Source organism: Rhinatrema bivittatum, chromosome 2 (assembly GCF_901001135.1).
Source record: "Rhinatrema bivittatum chromosome 2, aRhiBiv1.1, whole genome shotgun sequence".
NCBI classification, from domain to species: domain Eukaryota; kingdom Metazoa; phylum Chordata; class Amphibia; order Gymnophiona; family Rhinatrematidae; genus Rhinatrema; species Rhinatrema bivittatum.
In genome coordinates, this window is record NC_042616.1 from 252,900,016 (window position 1) to 252,914,667 (window position 14,652).

Consider the following 14,652-nt stretch of genomic DNA (forward strand, 5'->3'; position numbering starts at 1 on the left):
TCTTCCCTCCTCTTTCTTTCAGGACAGTAGGAGGGGACACCAACAGGAGGAGAGGGGTTGGATTATGGAGCAGAGTGCCATTTCTTTCATCTGTTCAAGGGTGGTGGAAGGTATTAGGTACCCTAGTCCAACCTCCCCATGACTTACCTATCAGCTCACAAGAGAAAAGGGCAGGGAAAACAGCAGTGGCGGTTGCAATCACTTGCTATCACTAGCCTGACCTGGTAGTGAAGAGGGAGAGAGCAGTGAGAGACTGAACCACAATGGATGGAAAAATGTCTTGACAGCTCCCACCTAATCAAATGTGGAGAGAGAAACAGTGGAAGCACTTCAGCTTAGCTACCATTGTTGGTAAGTGGCAAGCCAGATCCAGAAGAACCAGGCCTTTCTTAAAAATGGGTAAGCAGCACCGAGAGGATTCTAGGATTTTGCAGTCTCTCAAATTTTGATGCTGTAGAAAACATGTAGTTTGCCGAATGGAAGAGCTGGCCCTGCATCTGCTCTAGCCTCAGCCTCATGTTTGGGGTGGAGTGGGGGAGGGTGCTGGATCAGGAGTAGAGAGATAATTGAGACTCAAGGCAGGCACCTTGTAGCTTTCTTCAAATGATTGAATTAAGGGGTGGGGAAGCTTCAAGAATGTCGATTCTGTGGCAAGTAGTCAACTATGTGGCAACAAGCTAATTATGTGGTTTCTCCCATGACCACACAATTGTGGGAGCCTAGAAGCACCGGTTTAGAAATATGGAGTGAGTAGGTGATCAGCTACATAGAGAGTATTATAAAAGGAACAACAGAAGCGAAGGAAAGAGGCTATAAAGCAGACATTTTTTGAGTAGTCTATAACAGAGCTAGGGCTCCACCCAACTGCGAGCAGACTAGAGATAAGGTACTGTTAGCCTGCAAGGGAAGCAGAGGGCACCACAAAGGAGAATAATTGAAGGGAGACAGAAAAAGATGCCCCCCCCCCCAACAAGGCTAACAATTCTCCTCTCCCACTCTAGTCTTCTCTCCGAACCCACCCTTGCTAAATTTAAAAAATCCTTGGTTGCCTAGTGAGGCTTAGACTGCTCTCTAGGCTATAGACCCTGCACCATGACTTTCTATATTGCGACTGCTATCTGCTTTTTTTACTTTTGTGGCAAAAAATATAAAAGCAGCCAGCCAATGCCATATTGAAAGTGATGGTACAAGTACCAGAGCCTGTGGGCACCAGGGGCCTGACAGTGCCATAATAGATATTTAAGGTAAGCAAGGAGGATTCAGGGAGGGAGCTAGGTAAGGTGGGGAGTTGCCGGTCTTAGGGTGGGGGTGGGGGATTTTGCAAAAACGGTTGAGGTGTGGATGCAAGAGGAGGGACCTGCGCTGCAAGCTTTTTTATATGTTTTTTCTTTTTCACTTCATTGGAGCCACCTCTGCGGAGGGAGAGTGGAGGGTTTTGGGGCAACCATGCACTATGCACCATGGGGTAGATTTTATAAATGTACGCATGGGCGTACTTTTGTTCATGCACCAGGCGCGAACAAAAGTATGCTGGATTTTATAAGATACGCGCGTAGCCGCGCGTATCTTATAAAATCCAGGGTTGGCGCGCGCAAGGGGGGTGCACATTTGTGCAACCTGCGCGCTGAGCCCAGCGCGTGCTGCCTATTCCCTCCGAGGCCGCTCCAAAATCGGAGCGGCCTCAGAGAGAACTTTCCTTCCGCCTCCCCTCACCTTCCCCTACCTAACCCAACCCCCGGCCCTATCTAAACCCCCCCTACCTTTGTTGGCAGATTTACGCCTGCGGAAAGCCGGTGTAAATCTGCGCGCGCCAGCAGCTGCTGGCGCGCCATCACCCGACCCAGGGGCTGGTTCGGAGGCCTCGACCATGCTCCCACGCCCCCGGGCCGGCGCCACACCTCCGGGCCCGCCCCCGAAACGCCGTGTCACAGAGATTTGGGCAATGTTCTCTCCACCTAGCTTGATGTTACCCAGGTAGAGAGTCCATCAAGCTAGGTTGAGAGAACATTGCACAAATCTCATCTTGGAGTGAGTTTCCTCACTCCGAAGGCCATCAGATCTTCACAAGAGATCACTGTTCTGTTCGTACGTGTCACGTAGAATGTCAAAGTGGCCCCTAACCCCCTACACTCATACCTGAACCCCACCTCGAGATACTAGGTGGGCCTACCATAGGGATACAAATACCTACCTATGGGGATGATATTATGGCTAGGTGCTCTCTCTCTCTCTCTCTCTCTCTCTCTCTCTCTCTCTCTCTCAAAAATGGTCCACCCAGTGGTCATATGCAGGAAATACAACAGGTCTGACACCTATTGCAAATTCTGATAATGTTATCACAATGTGCACTAACTTAACTCTTCACATAGGTAATTAGTGCAAATTGCAATAAACTGAATTTTTGCATAAACCACACCCCTTTTGCTATCGCATGCGGTACTTACCGCATTTTGATAAATCCAGGCCTATGTTTGCTGCAAATCATTTTGGAAAGAATTTTCCTCAAGGAAGGCAGTATCTATCTACACACATACACTTACATATATATATAGGTATTTATGTCTATCTATCTTTGAACACACAAACACACACAAACACACACACAAACACAAACATATACTGCGGGCTCATCAAGCCCTGTATCCTGTTTTCAACAGTGGCCAATCCAAGGCACAAGTAGCTGGCAAGATTCCAAATAGTAGACAAACACGCACATGTTCACATATACATATACACATAGAAACACATCCACACATGTTTACGCATGAAAACATACACACACACACACACACACACACACACACACATATATATATATATATATATATATATATACACAAACAAACATATAGGTACACACATGCACATATACATATATATACACATGTATACACACACACACACACATATATATATATATATATATATATATATATATACACACACACAAACAAACATATAGGTACACGCATGCACGTATACATATATATACACATGTATACACACACACACACACACACATATATATACAGTAGGTTCACATACACACACTCACAGAGGCTCACACACAAACACACACACATATACCCAGGCTTCTCTCCACACTTATACACACACACACACACACACACATATACATACATGTACACCCTCCCTCTCATATTCACAGACTCCCCCGCATACATATACATGTATGTATATGTATGCAGGGGAAGAAAGGAAGCAGGCAGCAGGAGCGGCTCCGTGGCCGCGAAGAGAAGACTCCTGGCAGCAGCACTAGGACCTGGGTGTTGCGGCTCGGCCTGCCGAGGAACAGTGTCGGCAGCAGCCTGGCTGGCCACGTTCGAGCTGGAAGAAAGGTAGGCGATTGCCCATGCCTGTCGCAGGCAGGATCACAACATGGGGCACTTCAGTATTTACCTTCCTCCACTGAGAAAAATGACTATTCAGTCCTACTTTCTGTGGCCTATCTTTTAGCCAGTTCGCAATCCACAATGCTATCCTATGATTTTTTAATTTCCTGAGGAGTATCTCATGAGGGACTTTGTCAAATGCTTATAGCCACCAGCTCAACATTATCCACATGTTTATTTTAACCCCTTCAAAAAAATGTAGAAGATTATAGAACCAAAACTTCTCTTGGGTAAATCCATGCTTTTAGTGTCCCATTAAACTATGTCTATCTATTTATTCTGTAGTTTTATTCTTTAAAATAGTTCCTATAATTTTTCCCAACACTAATGTTATGCTCACCAGTCTATAGTTTACTGGTGTCCTTTTCAAAGATTGGCTTTACATTGGCCCCCAAACAAACTTCAGGTACAATAGATGATTTTAATGAAAGGTTTCATATTACTAGTAATAGATCTGCAATTTCATTTTCAAGATCTTTTACAACTCTGGGGTGTAAGTCATCTGGTCCAGGTGATTTGCTACTCTATAGTTTCTCAGTTTGCCATATTACATCTTTCAGGTTCACCGTGATTTGCTGCATTTCCTCCAAATCATCACCACTAAATAGTGTTTCTGGCATGGGTATCTTCCCAATATCCTCTTTAATAAACACCAAAACAAAGAATTAATTTAGTCTTTCTGTCTGGCCTTGTCTTCCCTAAGCGTCTCTTTTACCCGTTGATCATGTGACTTTCTAACTGACTCCCTCACAGGCTTCCTGCTTTGAATACATTTGAAAAAGGTTTTACTATGAATTTTTGCCTTATGGCAAGCTTTTTTTCACATTCTCTTTTTGCCTGTCTTATCAAGGCTTTGCATCTAACTTGCTAGTGCTTTTGTTTTATTCCTATTTTCCTATTTGGATCCTATTTCCATTTCTTGGAAAGAAGTTCTTCTGATTATAATCACCTCTTTCACCTCACCTTTTAACTATGCCAGCAGTAGTTTGGCCATTGTAGCTCCCCTTTTTAGTTTTATTCTATGTTCCTCATTTTATCATAGTTTCCCTTTTGAACATTAAAATGTTAATGTTCTCCCTCCAGTTACTAAGGGGGTAATTTTCAAAGGAGTTACACATGTAAATGTAACTACTATTGTAGCAATTTTCAAAAGCCATTTACTGGAGTAAAGTGCACTTACACAAGTAAATCCTATGGACAATTCAATAGCATATATTGTAGCAATTTTCGAAAGCCCACTTACTCAAGTAAAGTGCATTTACTCGAGTAAAACAGCGTTTTACTCGAGTAAATGCTTTTTAAAATCAGGCCCTAAGTGAAATGTGATTGCATTATGATCACTATTGCCAATGGCAAGTGGCCCACTACCATTACCTCTTGCACCAAATCCTGTGTTTCACTAACGATTAGGTTTAAAATGGCTCCCCTTTTCATTGGTTCTTGCAAGAAACATAACGATCACAAAAGTGAAATGTTGTTTCCTAGAATTTTTATAGGGAAATACATTTTAAATCTTAATTCTTTTAAATCAATGTCTTTATTTCTTCAAATAAAAGGTACAGCAATTGACAGAAATAATTATAGCCTTAGAGCTAGCTGCAGCTATATTCTTTTTAATGACAATGACATTTATCATGTTCCAGTGTGGGAACCAAAACCTGAGTTCTGGAAGTTATTTATATTGTATATTAAATAGTAATTGTGTTTGCGCTATGCATAGTTAATTTGTAGTATTTATTTTATGCTGCTTGATTGCTCACATTAAAACAATAATGACATTCTTATAATCTCAAACACTTGTGTGATTTTCTCCTAGCTCTTGTTCATCCTTGCTATAATTCATCTGCATGGCATAGACATTATTAAAAGCTGATTCATTTAAATTTATTTTGGCCTTTTATTTATGTAGACACATTTTACATACAGTGTATTGAAATCAGCAGCATTGAACATAAACTCAGAATGTAAAGTAAATGGCAGATAGTTCTATAATATAACTGTAAACATACAAATCTTAACCACCTATTTACTTTCTCAATAGTGAAGCTTATGAACACTTTTGGATAAGAGGCATTCATCCTGCATGTATGCTTCCATTTCATGAGCATTTGATCCATTTCAGTGCAATCCCTCTTCTAACAATAATTGGTGGGGCAGGAGCATTGCCATCATGCATCCCATGGGGCTTCCAGGTTTTTGTGAATGGGGAGAACCCCCCTGCATTGGGAACCTAAGGCTATGAGTCCTCTGATACTCTCAGTAAATGAACCACATACATATATAAGTGTTAGGATTATTCCAAAGATTGAACAGTTTACAGAGGTACTTGTGGAGTGCTAATGATGCAGCAAAATATACAAAGTCTTCTGGTAGCAGCCATCAGAGGCAAGAAAATCCAAATGGATTTCATGAATGACTGTGAGCCATGAAATGAATTGACGAACTGAAACAAATTTTTTGAACTTGCTCTTCCCTACCAAACACCTAGATTCATCAAAATTCTATAAATATAGCATACCTGCGATAAAATATTGGGCACAGTTGGGCTAATTTCCTATGTACTGCATCATGTAGGCAATTTCCACAATGTGCAATACGTTATTGTGTCTTGTGACACATCAGCGCTTTGCACGTCGTTTTCTCTGGCGTGCGTTGATTTATGCATGGCGTGCTATTTTTTTTTGTTTGTGTATACCGGCTTCCTGCAGCTGCCTCTTTGAGGGTGTGTCAGATGTTGGAGAGAGGAGAGGACAGTTGGTGCGTGGATTAGTGAAAGTTCGGAGCTTATAGATTTCAATTTCTTGAGGGTATTGTCTTGACTTCTGTTTGCATCTATTTCTCTTTACCTTGCTCTTTTGTCTTCTTTGTGTAAGTGAGAGTTTTTGTTAGTTTGTACTGTTTGTCTGTCTGTGTTTTGTGTCAGGAGGAGGAGTGGTGGTGAGGAATAGTGTTGTGGAGGAGTGAGGAGTGGAGAAGATGGCACATGAGAGGCATGGAGTGAGAAGAGAGGACAGGCATCAGGAGAGAAGGGGAGGGGAGGAGGAGGGAGGAGAAGGGCAGGAGTGCTAGGAGGAAGAGTAGAGGACAGGAGTAGACATAGACATGAGGAAAGAGATAGCAGGAAGTGGAAGGAGCTTTTCAATTTATATATAAATGATCTGGAAAGGAATACAATGAGTGAGGTTATCAAATTTGCGGATGATACAAAATTATTCAGAGTAGTTAATTCACAATCGGATTGTGATACATTACAGGAGGACCTTGCAAGACTGGAAGATTGGGCATCCAAATGGCAGATGAAATTTAATGTGGACAAGTGCAAGGTGTTGCATATAGAGAAAAAATAACCTTTGCTGTGGTAGATAAGAACATAAGAAATTGCCATGCTGGGTCAGACCAAGGGTCCATCAAGCCCAGCAGGGACCAGCAGTGCACTACTACTTTTCCATCACCCCTTACAGTTGTATGCCCATACACAGGTCAGTGAGGAGGAGAAGGAGCAGCAACACCAGCCTCCTGAGCAGCTGCAGATGCTGGCACCCCTAGGCTCAGCCAGTAGGGATGTGAATCGTTTTAGGACGATTAAAATTATCGTCCGATAATTTTAATATCGTCTTAAACCGTTATGGAACACAATACAATAGAGATTCTAACGATTTATCGTTATAAATCGTTAGAATCGTGAGCCGGCACACTAAAACCCCCTAAAACCCACCCCCGACCCTTTAAATTAAATCCCCCACCCTCCCGAACCCCCCCCCCAAATGACTTAAATAACCTGCGGGTCCAGCGGCGGTCCGGAACGGCAGCGGTCCGGAACGGGCTCCTGCTCCTGAATCTTGTTGTCTTCAGCCGGCGCCATTTTCCAAAATGGCGGCGGCCATAGACGAACACGATTGGACGGCAGGAGGTCCTTCCGGACCCCCGCTGGACTTTGGCAAGTCTCGTGGGGGTCAGGAGGCCCCCCACAAGCTGGCCAAAAGTTCCTGGAGGTCCAGCGGGGGTCAGGGAGCGATTTCCCGCCGCGAATCGTTTTCGTACAGAAAATGGCGCCGGCAGGAGATCGACTGCAGGAGGTTGTTCAGCGAGGCGCCGGAACCCTCGCTGAATGACCTCCTGCAGTCGATCTCCTGCCGGCGCCATTTTCCGTACGAAAACGATTTGCGGCGGGAAATCGCTCCCTGACCCCCGCTGGACCTCCAGGAACTTTTGGCCAGCTTGTGGGGGGCCTCCTGACCCCCACGAGACTTGCCAAAGTCCAGCGGGGGTCCGGAAGGACCTCCTGCCGTCCAATCGTGTTCGTCTATGGCCGCCGCCATTTTTCGGCGCCATTTTGGAAAATGGCGCCGGCTGAAGACAACAAGATTCAGGAGCAGGAGCCCGTTCCGGACCGCTGCCGTTCCGGACCGCCGCTGGACCCGCAGGTTATTTAAGTCATTTGGGGGGGGGTTCGGGAGGGTGGGGGATTTAATTTAAAGGGTCGGGGGTGGGTTTTAGGGGGTTTTAATGTGCCGGTTTTGCGATTTTCGATTTTTCGATTTTTCACGATTTTTCACGATATTTTACCCCCCCAAACGGCAACAATACGATTCCCTCCCCCTCCCAGCCGAAATCGATCGTTAAGATGATCGAGGACACGATTCACATCCCTATCAGCCAGTCCTCTCAGCTAAGCCTGAACATATCAGGCTTCGTAGAAGATCCCAACTTGTAGTGGGAGGCAGTGGAGGCAGTACAGCCAACTTCCAGCATACCATGTTGCTAGCAGGAAGCAGCAGGCACTGAGCAGGAACAGCTCACTAACCCCATCATGCCACTTTTGGAGGTATAAACTGCAACTCGTACTACACACAGCACAGCACCAGCACCAACAGAGCACTCTATGCAGGAGCAGCTGGACCGCCTGGAAAGGAGGCATGGGGTACATCTCTACCACATATGGGCAGAGTTAGTTTGCCTGAGGAGGGCTGTCACCAGACAGATCCAGACCTTATGCAAACAGAATGCAGCATACAGAGGCTCTTACAACTGTAGCAACCAGTGTGTTGACACAAATTCTACAATGCATACCAGAGCCTCCACCTGTGCCTTCTCCAGCATCCCAGGACTCCACACCCCACAGTAGTCGGCGCTCTGAGAGATTACCCAGGAGTAGGCCCCCCCAAAGAGATGCCGCCTCTAAGTTACTAAATACAAGCAAAGAGGTATTGACAGATCTCCAACCTTGAGTGGTGCAGGAGTGGGAGGCAGGCTGTTGAAGGCAGCATGGTCCCAAGCTACAGCAAGCCTCATCATTGTATGCTCCTGGCCAGTGGACCTTCTCAATACTCTACATCTCCATGACTTCTCAGTTGTCATGCAGCAGCTGACACGGTGTTCCAACAGCCTGCATGTAGACAAAGATGCATAATCCAAAGGTTGGGTAGTGGATAATTAATGCAGTGAAAGTGTGCAGCAAAACATGTCCCCTAGAATCAGCCAGAGAAATGTGCCACAACTTGTATGTAGTTACACGATGTTAGGTTCCATATTAGGAGCTACCACCTAAGAAAAGATCTAGGCATCATAGTGGATAATAATTTGAAATCATCGGTTCAATGTGCTGCAGCAGTCAAAAAAGCAAACAGAATGTTAGGAATTATTAAGAAGGGAATGGATAACAAAACCATAAATCCTCTGTATCGCTCCATGGTGAGACCGCACCTTGAATACCGTGTACAATTCTGGTCACCCGCATCTCAAGAAGATATAGTTTGCGATCGAGAAGGTATAGAGAAGGGCGACCAAAATGATAAAGGGGATGGAACAGCTCCCTTATGAGGAAAGGCTGAAGAGGTTAGGGCAGTTCAGCTTGGGGAAGAGACGGCTGAGGAGGGATATGATAGAGGTCTTTAAAATTATCAGAGGTCTTGAACGAGTAGATGTGAATCAGTTATTTTTACTTTCGGATAATAGAAGTACTAGGGGGCACTTCCTGAAGTTAGCAAGTAGCACATTTAAGACTAATCGGAGAAAATTCTTTTTCACTCAATGCACAATTAAGCTCTGGAATTTGTTGCCAGAGGATGTGGTAAGTGCAGTTAGTGTAGTTGGGTTTAAAAAAGGTTTGGATAAGTTCTTGGAGGAGAAGCCATTAACTGCTATTAATCAAGAAGACTTATGGAATGACGACTGCTATTACTGGCATCAGTAGCATGGGATCTTATTAGTGTTTGGGTACTTGCCAGGTTCGTGTGGCCTGGTTTGGCCTCTGTTGGAAACAGAATGCTGGGCTTGATGGATCCTTGGTCTGACCCAGAATGGCAATTTCTTATGTTCTTAAATGGAGCAACATATGGCAGATTATTTGTAGGCCTAACCTGCCAGTGTATACATATGGGAGAGTAAGTGTCAAATAATTGGGCCTGGTGAGGCAGTCTCTATGTCAAGTTTCCTGGATATGTTGTACAGAGAAGATGTAAAGTAGGCCACTGTATTGAGAAAGGGAACCAGAGGAGTGCTAGCAGGCCTCAGGCCCCCTCCAAACTCCCCCACTCCCAGGTAGCATCAACATGCTGGCACTCACACCTCCCCCAACCCATTTATCTGTAGAACCAAAATTTTAATGGCATTAGGGTGGCATGAGCACTCCACCTTCCCATCATCCCTGCATCCCCATATTAAGTGGACAGCCTCTAAGCCCCCATCTCCCTCTCAAAACATCAAAGTATCCCTGCCAGCTAAAACTCTTTGAACCATGCACACCCACAAATACCAGGACTATTAGGCCCATTCAAGGTACTAGGTGGAATAACCTCAGGGGGTGTGTGTGTGGGCCCCCACACACACACCCCCTGAGGTTGTGGAGGTTTACACTATAGGCAGATATCTACTCATCCAGATACATGCCACATCATGTCTGAGGTCTTACATTGGTGATTTTCACAACCCCTCTCTCGATGGAAGGAATAAACAATGACATGCCAAGATGGAATGTAAATGTATTCAGCGTGAGGCAGTTTTCTCCTCCTCCTATACAATAATATCTCTGAGGCACCCCTTGTAAAGAGTAGACGCACAGGATCGCTTGTGTCCAAAGCCAGTGCGTGCTAATTGGGTGCACACACACTGCCTACTCTGGGGTATGCATAAGTATGCAAAGGGATGGAACACTAGAGATGAGCTTCGTTTTTTTCTACCGGGTCATTTTTTGAGTCGGACACTTCAGGGTAAAGTTCGTTTTTCCTCGGTTAGTTTTTTGGAAAAACGAACAAAAACTAAATGGGGAAAAATGAAACGGGCCCAAAAAACGACACGGGAAAACAAAGCTAAAAAAACCCCACCCCAAGCATTAAAATTTATTATAATACATTAAATACAATCCCCCCCCCCCCCCCACCATCCTGATCCCTCCCCAAGACTTACTAACATCCCTGGTGGTCCAGCGGGGTTCCGCGAGGGATTTCTCCCTCCGTGCCGTCTGACATTCGGGCCTGCCTCTCATCAAAATGGCACGGATAGCCTTTGACCTACTATGTCACAGGGGCTACCGGTGCCATTGGTCAGCTCCTGTTACATGGTCATCGGCGCCATCTTGTGCTCCTACCATGTGACAATGGCACCGGTAGCCCCTGTGACATTGTAAGGGCAAAGACTATCAGCGCCATTTTGATTACTGGCAGCCGACAGTCTGAGTGCAGGAGGTTGCTCCCGGACCCCCGCTGGACTACCAGGGACTTTTGGCAAGTCTTGGGGGACCCTCCTGACCCCCACAAGACTTGCCAAAAGTCCAGCGGGGGTCTGGGATGGTGGGGGGGGGGGGGATTGTATTACAGTGAATTTTAATGCTTGGGGTGGTTTTTTATTTAAAAAAATAAAATGTGCCCCTCCCCCGTACAAACCCGAAAAACTAATTTTCCTCGTAGTTCGGGGAAAATCAGTTTCGGGGTTCAGGGCCCCCGACCCACGACAAATTGGGCAATTTCGTTGAAATTGCCTAATTTGTGATAAACGAACCACATCTCTATGGAACACTGAGGCTGGAATCACCCCCAGACACCGTTATAGATAGAGCCTAACACAGCATGTCCCTCACCCAGATGCACACAGACACACATATCTATTTGGCCATAGTTTTGTACAGATTAGCTTCAGCACTTTGTGCACCTACACATGCCCAATGTGTAGGTTCCTGGGCTATTCGTCATCAACCATCATTGATGTCTGTTTCAGGCTTGTCCCTACCTGCTAATGAGGGCTTCTGAATCCTAACTAGGCACAGAATATTATCGACACCTGACAGCAGGACACACATCTTTCAGACTACAAAATAAATGAATACTCTAAGTGTAAGAATAATCAAAATGTACAGAAATAAACAATCTCACTTGATTAAAGTAAAGATGTGTGGCACGATTAATTTTAATTAAAGCGAATGACCATCATATTGCACTATATGATAAATATCATTAGGGCTCAGAGTGCTGCCCTTTTAAAGTGCATGAGTTTTACTCATCAGTCATTCTTAATTTTAAAGTGTACAATTCAAAAATCACCAATGTGCAATTTAATATTCTCCTTGTGAATAACTCAAAAAGCACTTATTTGTAAAGTTGTTTTCAAAAAGCAAAAGGGATGCTGTTTGTAATTAGTTCCACCACATTAAAACTGAAATGCCGACATTGCAATGTTTCTGAAGATATAATTTCTTCCTTCTTCAGGAGGAAACACAATCTAAATGTGGAATCAGCAGAGGCCTGATTTAGACAACAGAGGAACATGTAAAGCTGAATGCCAATAATGCCTGAAGTTTTGTGAGAGAGCAACTCCAAGTGAAAGCAAGACCATCCTATTCTCAATCCTGCCTTCACACAGTATGAGCAGTATCCTTGCCTAACCTCCCTGAGAAGCTAACATTGCCAACATGACATCCCAAAGGCCAAGGCTCTCACCATCTGTACATGAGAGTTGACAGTTTGCCTAAGGAGGTGTAGCAGGGTGCAGCTGTGTATGGGTGCGGGCAACCACAAAGAGGTATGTTGGCTTGCAATGAACTGTTGGAATTCTGGGAATGTCAAATTCTGGGACATGCACTTTCCTAAAGGCTGTAAGTGAAGGCATGCTAGATGAGCACTCTGATGTCAGCACTGCCTCTGAAACAGCTAAGGCAGTGCTGTCATAAGTGTCTTTGCACACCCATGTGACACAATGCATCCAATGTACAGCTGCATGTGTTTAGATGCACACAAGTATCAGCTAGGGAATGAGGCTGTAAAATGACAAATCTGTAATTGATACTTTTAACTGTCAACCTGTAGCTTTAAGGCTGTGCCTTTAAGCAGCAGAGCTATTTGTGATTCTTATGATTTCTCAAGCAGTTGGCCTTCATGTTCAAGGCCCTGTTGGGGTTCCATCATACCAATGACATTATCTCATCCACACGTGAAGGCTAGAACAGGGTTCAAGATGTAGGCCTGCCAAGCAAGATGGCACAAGCTAGGGCAAGCTACGTACATTGTGTTGGCAGTCCTACCCGAACACTGTTGTGAGACCTGGCTCTTTTAAACTCACTAGCAGTCAGAAAACATTAGGCCAGTCATGTCTTTGGTGTGATCTTTACTTTGAATACACTCTTTCTACTACGGTCTATTGCTCCTTTGTGAAGATGTAGCCTAACTAGGCCTAAGTGGTTTCTGTTACACCCTGACCCAGACAGAGCACCAGGGGGTAAAAGAAAGACAGAGAGGATAGCAGCTGGAAACACTCTGCTGGGCTCTCTTCCATGGAAGGGGAAGAGGTGGTACTTTGCCTATTAGGCAAAGTAGCGTTGCCAAAGCTGGCTGCCAGTCAGTGTGGTATCTTGGCCTCTTCGGGTGGACTTGGGGGATACTTGGGTAGATCTGGATGTCTATTGGGATGCCATGGTGTATAGTGAGATTATGGAATACACAGAGAGCAGCACTATCTCTGCTATTCTAGTTGGGTCATACATTAAAGCTCCCCCCCCCCCCCCATTTTGTCCAAATAGAAAACTCTACTTTTGAGAACTCCAAAGGTACGTTCTATGACACAACAGGAAGAACATAAGGCCTCGTTGTACCTCGTCTCCTCTGGCGTGATGGGAATAGCAATGGAGGTGAGAAGCCAGGTCCCCTGCAATCATATCCCAAATCTCCTGCAGCAAAGAGAGAATGGCTGCATCACTCACACCACCGTGACTTTGCGATATCACTGCCAACCCACAGCATGCTATAAGACAGTAGAAGCTAAGCTCTAGCTTAGCATGAGCCTTAAGAGCCTATTTCCTTTTTCAGTGACACTATATGAACACTATAGCATTTGCTTATGCTGTGTCAAATCTTCCAGAATGGGAAACTGCATCTGGGGTTCCTAGCAAATGTGACCATGTCCCTCACAACCAAGCTACCCATTTCTACCACTCCTCTAACACTGAAGCAGTACATTACAGCTGCTACAAGTCATAGCAGAAAAAACATGAACCTTGTGGTATGATTGTGCAAGTCCTGGCTGTTCTGCAGTATATCCTCCAGAGATAACACATTTGGCTGACCTGACACAGTGAATAGGCTAGGGCCAAAATGCACAGGCTGCAGCTTCTGTTTTACCAGGGTGATGGTCAAGACAAACTGTGGCTGACATCCTGGCTGACCAATAACTAACAGGGCACACCTGATCTGGGAGTTCCTGCAGTGTGGACACTAAAAGGTTGAGATTTCAACTGCTACAATGGAAGGATTTGAAATACCAATTGTTTAAAGTGAACCCGTAGAAAGTGTGTAGTGGCTAGTCACCCACAAAGCTTTGTGGCAAGTGCATTGTTTGGGCATGCAACATTAGCAGGCCTCTCCAGCTTGGAGAGAGAAAGCCGGGCCCTGGTGCGCCTGCCTGTAGACCTAACTGTGCAAGCTACTTGTCATGTACCAATCCCCCATATCTCCCCTGTGTCCGTGCAGTTTGCTGGAATGACATAGCCAGAGAGGGAATAGAGAAAGAACCATCTGTCTTACCTACGAACCATCACCGTAGACGCCGTCCTCAAAAAGAATCATGCGCAGCTCCCGGGTACCTGGCCACCACGTTGAGGATGCACATTTATGGAGTGGAGGAGCTTTCTTTAGCAGTAAATCTCCTCCCCGCCACAGGAGTGGGATGATGGCTATATGAGTGCAGTCGATAGCTCTCAGAAAATTCAGAAAGTTGGCAATGGCATAAAATCTCTCTTCTATTCCATCAAATCCTG